Source organism: Oryctolagus cuniculus, chromosome 15, assembly GCF_964237555.1.
Source record: "Oryctolagus cuniculus chromosome 15, mOryCun1.1, whole genome shotgun sequence".
Taxonomy (NCBI): Eukaryota; Metazoa; Chordata; class Mammalia; order Lagomorpha; family Leporidae; genus Oryctolagus; species Oryctolagus cuniculus.
The window spans coordinates 59,743,469-59,751,035 of record NC_091446.1 but is presented as its reverse complement, the minus strand read 5'-3'; the positions used below and the strand labels follow the sequence as shown (position 1 = coordinate 59,751,035).

Below are 7,567 nucleotides of genomic sequence, written 5' to 3'. Positions count from 1 at the left end.
TAGAGGTTAAATGAGACTAGCACTTATCACAGTATCTGCTCATCTGCCAGTGTTTGGAGCTCAGGGAATTGCGGTTACTACTTACAAGCCCACAAAGTAAAAGTAATTGTTATTACTGTTTGGCAGATACAGAAATTAAGGCACAGGGAGGTTAAGTAAACTTTTCCAAATCATACAGCTAAAAAGAAAAGAGCCTAGATTTGAAGTTCAGTTCCTCTGACATTTTTGGGAGCAGGTAGTTGTGGCACAGCAGGTTAAACAGCCATGTTTAAGTGCTGCTTTGAGTCTGGGCTAGTCCACCTCCCATCTGGCTTTTCGCTAATGCAGCTGGGAGGCAGCAAATGGCCCAGGTGCTTGTGCCTCTGCCACTTACATGGGAGACTCTGATGGAGTTCCTGGCTTCTGGTTGGGGTCTGGCCCACCCTGAGGTGTTTTGGGCATTTTTGAGAGTAAAACAGTGGATAGGGCCGGCGCCGCGGCTCAGTAGGCTAATCCTCCGCCTGCAGCGCAAGCACACTGGGTTCTAGTCCTGGTCGGGGCACCGGATTCTGTCCCGGTTGCCCCTCTTCCAGGCCAGCTCTCTGCTGTGGCCAGGGAGTGCAGTGGAGGATGGCCCAGGTGCTTGGGCCCTGCACCCCATGGGAGACCAGGAGAAGCACCTGGCTCCTGCCTTCGGATCAGCGCGGTACACTGGCCACAGCGCGCTGGCCGCAACGGCCATTGGAGGGTGAACCAACGGCAAAAGGAGACCTTTCTCTCTTTCTCTCTCACTGTCCACTCTGCCTGTCAAAAAAACAAACAAACAAACAAAAAAAAGCAAACAAAAAAAACACCACAGTGGATAGACGATCTCAATCCCTCAATCCTTCTTCTCTGTTGCTCCTTCTCTCTCTGCCTTTCAAAAAAAAAAAAAAAAAAAAAGAGCAAAAACAAGAAACACTAGTTGAAGATTTATTTATTTATTTGAAAGGCAGAGATAAAGGGGGAGGGAGAGAGAGAGAGAGTGAGTGAACGAGAGCGAGAGCGTCCATCTACTGGTTTATTCCCCAAAATGGCTGCAATGGCCAGGGCTGGGCCAGGCTGAAGCCAGGAACCAGGAGCTTCTTCTGGGTCTCCCACCTGGGTGCAGGGGCCCAAGTACTTGAGCTACCTTCCACTGCTTTCCCAGGTGCATTAGCAGGGAGCTGTATCCGAAGTGGAGCACTCAGGACTCCACTTGGCGTCCATATAGAATGCCCACACTGCAGGTGGAGGCTTAACCTTCTATGCCACAGTGCCAGCTCCCCAATAAGCCATCTTAACCACTAGGTCAAACACCTGCCCCCAGCTGTGCAATTTTCACGAAAATTTTGTTTTATGGAGAACAGACTGAAAGGGAGGAAGAGTGGATGAAAAATATGATTAGGAGGATGAGGTGAGAGATGGTGTTGATTTAGACTGGGTGGTAATGGTACATACACAAAGTGGGTTCTCAGCATATTTAAGGGCAAGTTCATTGGCAGTTGAGTTGGATAGGACATAGGCTGAGGGGCAGAGAAATATTAGGATGATTCTAAGGGGGTGGGTCCTTCTCTGGCTGGAGATGTCACAAACTGGGATAAGGAACACAAAAAGGTCCTGAATTTAGAAGTGAAGCGATGATTATGATTTCAGCATTAAATTACACATTACAATTTGCCAAAAAAAAATCACTCTGGTCTTTTTACATTTAAACCATCTAAACTCTGATTGGGCAGTAGCAGCATCTATCTTCTTCTAAAGGAAGTGGAGGGGCTGGTGCTGTGGTGTAGCGGGTAGGGCTGCCGCCTGCAGTGGCAGCATCCTATATGGACGCTGGTTTGAGTCCGGGCTGCTCCATTCTCAATCCAGCTCTCTGCTATGGCCTGAGAAAGCAGTGGAGGATGGCCTCCCTGCACCCGCGGGAGACCCAGAAGAAGCTCCTAGTTCCTGGCTTTGGATTGGTGCAGCTCCAGTTGTTGCAGCCAGTTGGGGAGTGAACCAGTGGATGGAAGACCTCTCTCTCTCTGCCTCGCCTTCTCTCTCTGTGTAACTCTGACTTTCAAATAAATAAATAAGTCTTTAAAAAAATTAAAAGAAGTGGGTAGGGAGACATCTGGGGTAGGGAAGCCTAGTGATTACATTTACAACCCCCTCTGCCTTCTGGATAGGGGTCTTTGCTTGCCAGGCTCTCGGATGTCTGCACATCAAGACAAGACTGAGTTGCTTTGCATCATAAAAGAATGAAGTAGTTGGGGTCTTTAAGGGCAACCTTCAAGGCTGTGTGCTGTGGGAGTCTGGCTCAGAATGAGCCAGCTCCAGAGAATGTAGGGAGAGTTTGTGGCGGGTGTGGTATTATGGATATATGTATCTCGATTTTTATTTCAAGTTATTGCTCCCACAGAGATACTAACTCAAAGCAGAGACATATATTCAGTGCACAAGTGCGAGCAGGATTTATTTAAAGGTGAGAGAGTGAATATATTCATGTTTGGGCACTCCCACACGGAGAGAGAACCATCTTGAGTGGGTCACAGAGTTGCTTCTGAGGATTGAGCACAGGAGGAACCCAGAGAAGGACTGAAAATCACGGCCCAGAAGCCAAAAAACAAAAAAAGAGTCTCTCCCCTGTCTATCAGCTAGGGAGCGGTATTCTAATTGAACATAGAAACAAGCTGGAGCTTGGGTGGAATTTAGTGTGCACGAAGCTTTCTGGGAGTTTCCTGGCACCTCCACAAGGAGCTTAACTTTCACCTGGCCATAATGGCATCTCCTGCTTCCTAGTCTCTGATGAAACAGGTGCATCATGGGAAAGTCAGGTACATCATGGGAAAGTGGGCAACTGAATAGACAGGTAAGAGGTGGAGTTACAGTGCAGAGCTTGCAGAAATTGTGACTCCAGCTTATTTATTTCTATTTAATCTTCCTGGGTAGTTCCCCCATATGTTGCATGTGGCGGAGTCCTGGGGAGAAGAGAACCGTGGAAAGATTACTTGAAACAATTGCCTCTGAGAAGAGTACAGTGCAGAACCTCTTCCAACTCCCCTCATAGGTTTTGCTGATTTTCCTTTGTTCTCCACAGAGAAAGCGCTGACATCAGAGTTGCATGGAGGTCAGACTGAAAGTGGACCACTCTCAGGGAGACAGAGGTAGGATTGACCCCTAGAGACCAATGCTGGTTCAATCTGCCCTATCAGTGTTAGGGGATGAGGCAAGGAAAAATTAAGGAAAGGGAAGACAATGGGAAAGGAAGGAGGGATACACTGTCAGGCTGCTGCCTTCTTCCTTCTTGAAACTAAAACCAGTCTAGGTGGGGGACACAATGTATTAATTAAAGAAAGGATTAGTGACCTGTCCATCAAGGACAGTAAATTGAGCTCTGCCTCTTCCTATTATTGGGCATTCTAGGATGGAATGTGGAGCTGTGTGCTGACTTACATATTTATACATTCCTTCACCAGAAATTTGAGTATTTTTCTTGTGGGAGGCAGAGGCCCAAAGATGAGAGATATGGCCCCTTTATATATTCTCAGGGAATTTACTATTCAGTGGAAAGAGAAGCAAACAGGCAGAAATAGTGCAATGCGATCCTGGCTCTAACAGGCTATTGGAAAATTAAAAGGGGATTTCTGAATCAGCCTAGGATACTGCAAGAAATATTTTACCCAGAAAGTGACACCATCGTGGACTAAAGGTGTCTGGCATCCCTAGCTGGATTTATTTTCTGTTACTAATCTGGTGTGAGAGATGAATTCAAACCAGAGACATAGAAGAAGTGCAGGAATGGGCACAGGATTTATTTAAAGATATTAAAGAGAGAGTACACACCCAGATAGAAGTGCAGGCAGCCTCTCTTCATGGATACTAGAAGGGTAACTGCTGGTGGTGCTACTGCTTACTGCTGTACCTGCTATCCTGAGGTGTATAGGGTAGATGGTGGTACAGAGTTTGGACAGGGTCAGTGTGTGTGGCAGTCTCTGGAAAGATTTCCTGGCACCTCTGTGTGGAGCTCAGCATACATGTTGTCATCGTGGTGTCTTCAGCTTGATGGGGGAGTGGGGCTCAGGTGCATCATGGGGAAGTGGGTGTGCCAAGCCTGCTGCCGTGATGAATAGGCAAGGAACTGGGTAGAGTTTAGTGGTGCAGGGCTGTGGCAAGAAGATTGCTATTTTGTTCACTAACTGGCTCCCTGTTAGCCCACATCAACATGAGTGTTGCCAGAAGCTGATGGTGGGGTAAAATGAGAAGTTGTATCTGGTATTTGAAAGCCAAAAAAAAGAGAAGAAGAAGGGAAGATGGAGAAGAAGAGGAAGAAGAGGAAGAAAAAGAACAGGCTGATTTAAGCAGAAACTTGCTGGAACCTAAAACTATTGGACAGTTTTTAGAATTTCCAAGAAGGTTTGCAAAGTGACTTTTAGAAGGTGGGAGCAGGAGTTAGTTTAGGCAGAGTTCAAGATCACAGGGGGATGGTTTCAGAAGGTCAGTCTGATGCAGACACTATGATCCTGCTGCTGAACAACTGTTAGCTATAACTGCCGCTCTGGCCCTGTGGCACCCAATGTGGTCTCCGCCCACTACCAGTATGGATCCCCACCCTTCTTGCTTCTGGTATTAATAGCTCCTTACTGAAAGTTGGAGGTAGGCACACAAGACTGACTGGGCTTAGGTCACATGCTGCCTTCCCAGCTGCAAAGGAGGTGGGGAAGCAAGCATGTAGGTCTTATGAAGTGGGTGGCAATAAGGTGAATTGAAGATTCATGCCTAGATTCCAAAGGAGAGCAAGCCCCCTAAACAGGAAAGGGTTTCAAATCCCTCTTACACAAACGAGGGAACAAAGGTGAGGGCAAGAGAAGAGAGATAGTGCGTGGAGTTGCATGTGACAACTGAAGGCCAGATGGCAAGCAGTGCTGGGAGGCCTGTCAACACAGAGAAGGGGGGGAAGAGGGACAGCTGGGTCTTGATGGCACTGTGTCTCCAAATTTTTACTTTCTGGGTACAGGAGTGTGACAAATACAACTGATTTCCCTTTCAGTGTCATCTATCTGTCTTCCTTACCGATGGAATTCTAATTTCAACTTGGATAGTAATACATTCAGCTAAAATCACTTAAGTTCCCCAGAATTCTTTGTAGCCACCGGTTGTAAGAGTACATAGTTGGTGTAAATGAGATGTAAACAGAATTCTTGTCTCTTGCTTCTGGGCATGTTGCAGATGTTGGGCCTATGAGGCAACAGGCAGGGGATGAGGCCTACATACTAAACATAGCAAAGCCTGAGTCCTGTTTCTTCTTCCATTTGAGAATTTCCTACTCTCAGATTTCTTTTATTTAATGGGGACAAGTTACTATTTATTTCATATGTTATTTCTTATTTATTTGAAATAACTCTTGAGACAAGATAGGATTTAGCAATAAGGAGTTAGAGTTGTCAAATGAATCTACATTGTATAGCTTGTAGAATACCATTTAAAAGTAAAATTGAGCATTCATTGCACAGTGTATTTGGATTTTTTGAGGGCATATTTTAATTTATAGTTTGTGGGTTTCTCCTTTTTTTGGATTAACCTTGTAATATAGACAAAAAACTAAGCTTTTGATGCAGAATACATGAGAAGTTATATACTAGTCCGGTCTCTTGGATATAGGAACGGTATTTGTCTCCCCAGTTTCTTCAGACGCCTAAATATTTAAGCCACTAGTATTGGATTTTCTGTTATTTGTTGCTGAATTGATCCTCACTGATTGCTGGGAAGGAGACTGGTTAGCTAGGAAATGAATGCAGTTACTTGTAGTGATTTGAATAGGGGCGGGGGTAAGGTTTGAGAAAAGGGTGAATTGAGGATGCAAACGTTGAGTCTGTGTGTTTAACCAAGTCTCATTGGGGATGGACTCCACTTTGCGTGTCACAGACAACCAGCCTACCGTTAAGGATTCAGGAAACAACACAGGAGCACCTAGGAAGTGTGGGGTGGAGATGTGCAGAGCCCCAAACACTAGCCTCTCAGTATTCTTTTCTATTGTAAAAACATTGTGTCAATTTACACAATTCAGAAAGTCAGTTAAACAAAAAACTATGTATTAAGACAATTGACGGCCCCCCAATCCCATCACCCAGAGATAATCAGTGCTAACGTTAATGGTCACAACAGGGTCTGTTCACTTGGGGTGTCACCAAAAAATCAGCCTCTAGAGGGCGCTGCTCCGTGGAAAGCTTTATTTACTTACGCCAAGTAAAGCAGACAGTAGAAAAGTATAGTTCCCCAAAGAAACGGCCTCCCTAAGAAGCCATTTGCTTTTGCAGCAACTCTGACTCAAGACTGGTTTCTTGCAGCCTTGCACAATGCTGCAAAATAAGCTTCCCAGGGACACCCTGAAAAACAAACTGATGCGTAAACTGTTGCAGATGCTCTGCCCTGGTTTCTGGGCCCCCTCTTCCCTCAATTCTTGTTCTTGGTGACAGTGACATTTTGATGCATTTGTTTCTAGCATTTATTCTTTCTCCCCCTTTCCTCAATTGAATGGGGATGTAAATGAATTGTTTGACAACAATGTGATCCCTACATAAACTGTTTTCTGATCTGTCCACTTTTTGCATTTGACAATCCATTGGCAAGGACTTGCCATATCATGAACATCATTGGAATGGCTACACGCATACTCTTCCCTTATTGAATTTATCTAACAAGCTTTATTCTAGAACCTAAATTTAAAAAAAATCTATTCCCCACACTTTTGCATGTGATGGTGGTGATTCCGGGTTGGAAGGACGGCAGCATACCTTCATCCGTAGTTTTAGAGTGATGGTGTCCTGTTCAGATAGGCTGAAAACTTCTGCCAGCATGTACATTGTTTATTTCTATTGTTCTAATCTGTTTTCACTGGGGGGAAAAAAAAAAGACCCTTAATATGTGTCAGTTTGTCTTTCAAGATGCAGGAAGATTTCCTGATGAAAATGGTGTGCTTGTAGCAGGAACACGTACTAGCTAGCTATTTTCAGGGTCCTTCAGCCATTCCCTAGGCACGCCTTTTAGGTGGCAGGTTTGGAAATCACAAGAGGTGAGATTTTCTAAGGAAAGCGTTTATTAAAAGACGGAAAACAGAAGCACCCGCTTCCGCAGCGAGCAGGGTTCGAACCTGCGCGGGGAGACCCCATTGGATTTCAAGTCCAACGCCTTAACCACTCGGCCATCGCTGCCACGGAGAAAGCAGCAAGGCGGAGACACTGTAGTGCTGCAGCCACTGCGCTCGCGCCAGACCCGCAAATAGGCGGAGCCTGCAAATACCCGGAGCTTCACTCTGAGATAGCCCGGCCTGAGGGACCTGGTTGCAGGGGTTACATTGTGGACACGAAAAATAATAGACATCCTCTTAAGCAGGGATCCAGACAGGTCTGAGAAACCCTGGTCTTTGCTGCGCTACGAAAATCGCAACCTCGCCAGGTTTCTAGCGCTGACGTGTTTTTTTTTTTTTTTTTTTTTTTGCCCTCCCGCTTCTGCATTCGGTGTGGGAGAGAGTTGTGGAACAATAATCCGTCCTGCTCAGTGTTGCGGGCCCGCGCGCCCGAAAGTTCTC

At 45.7% G+C, this 7,567-nt stretch overlaps 1 non-coding gene across 1 annotated transcript; it reads right to left on the bottom strand.

Annotated features, from left to right (window-relative positions):
- Positions 1–7,108: 7,108 nt before the first annotated feature.
- On the bottom strand, positions 7,109–7,190 carry TRNAS-UGA (transfer RNA serine (anticodon UGA)). The gene has a single exon. It is a non-coding gene; the product is annotated as a tRNA-Ser (tRNA).
- Positions 7,191–7,567: the final 377 nt, after the last annotated feature.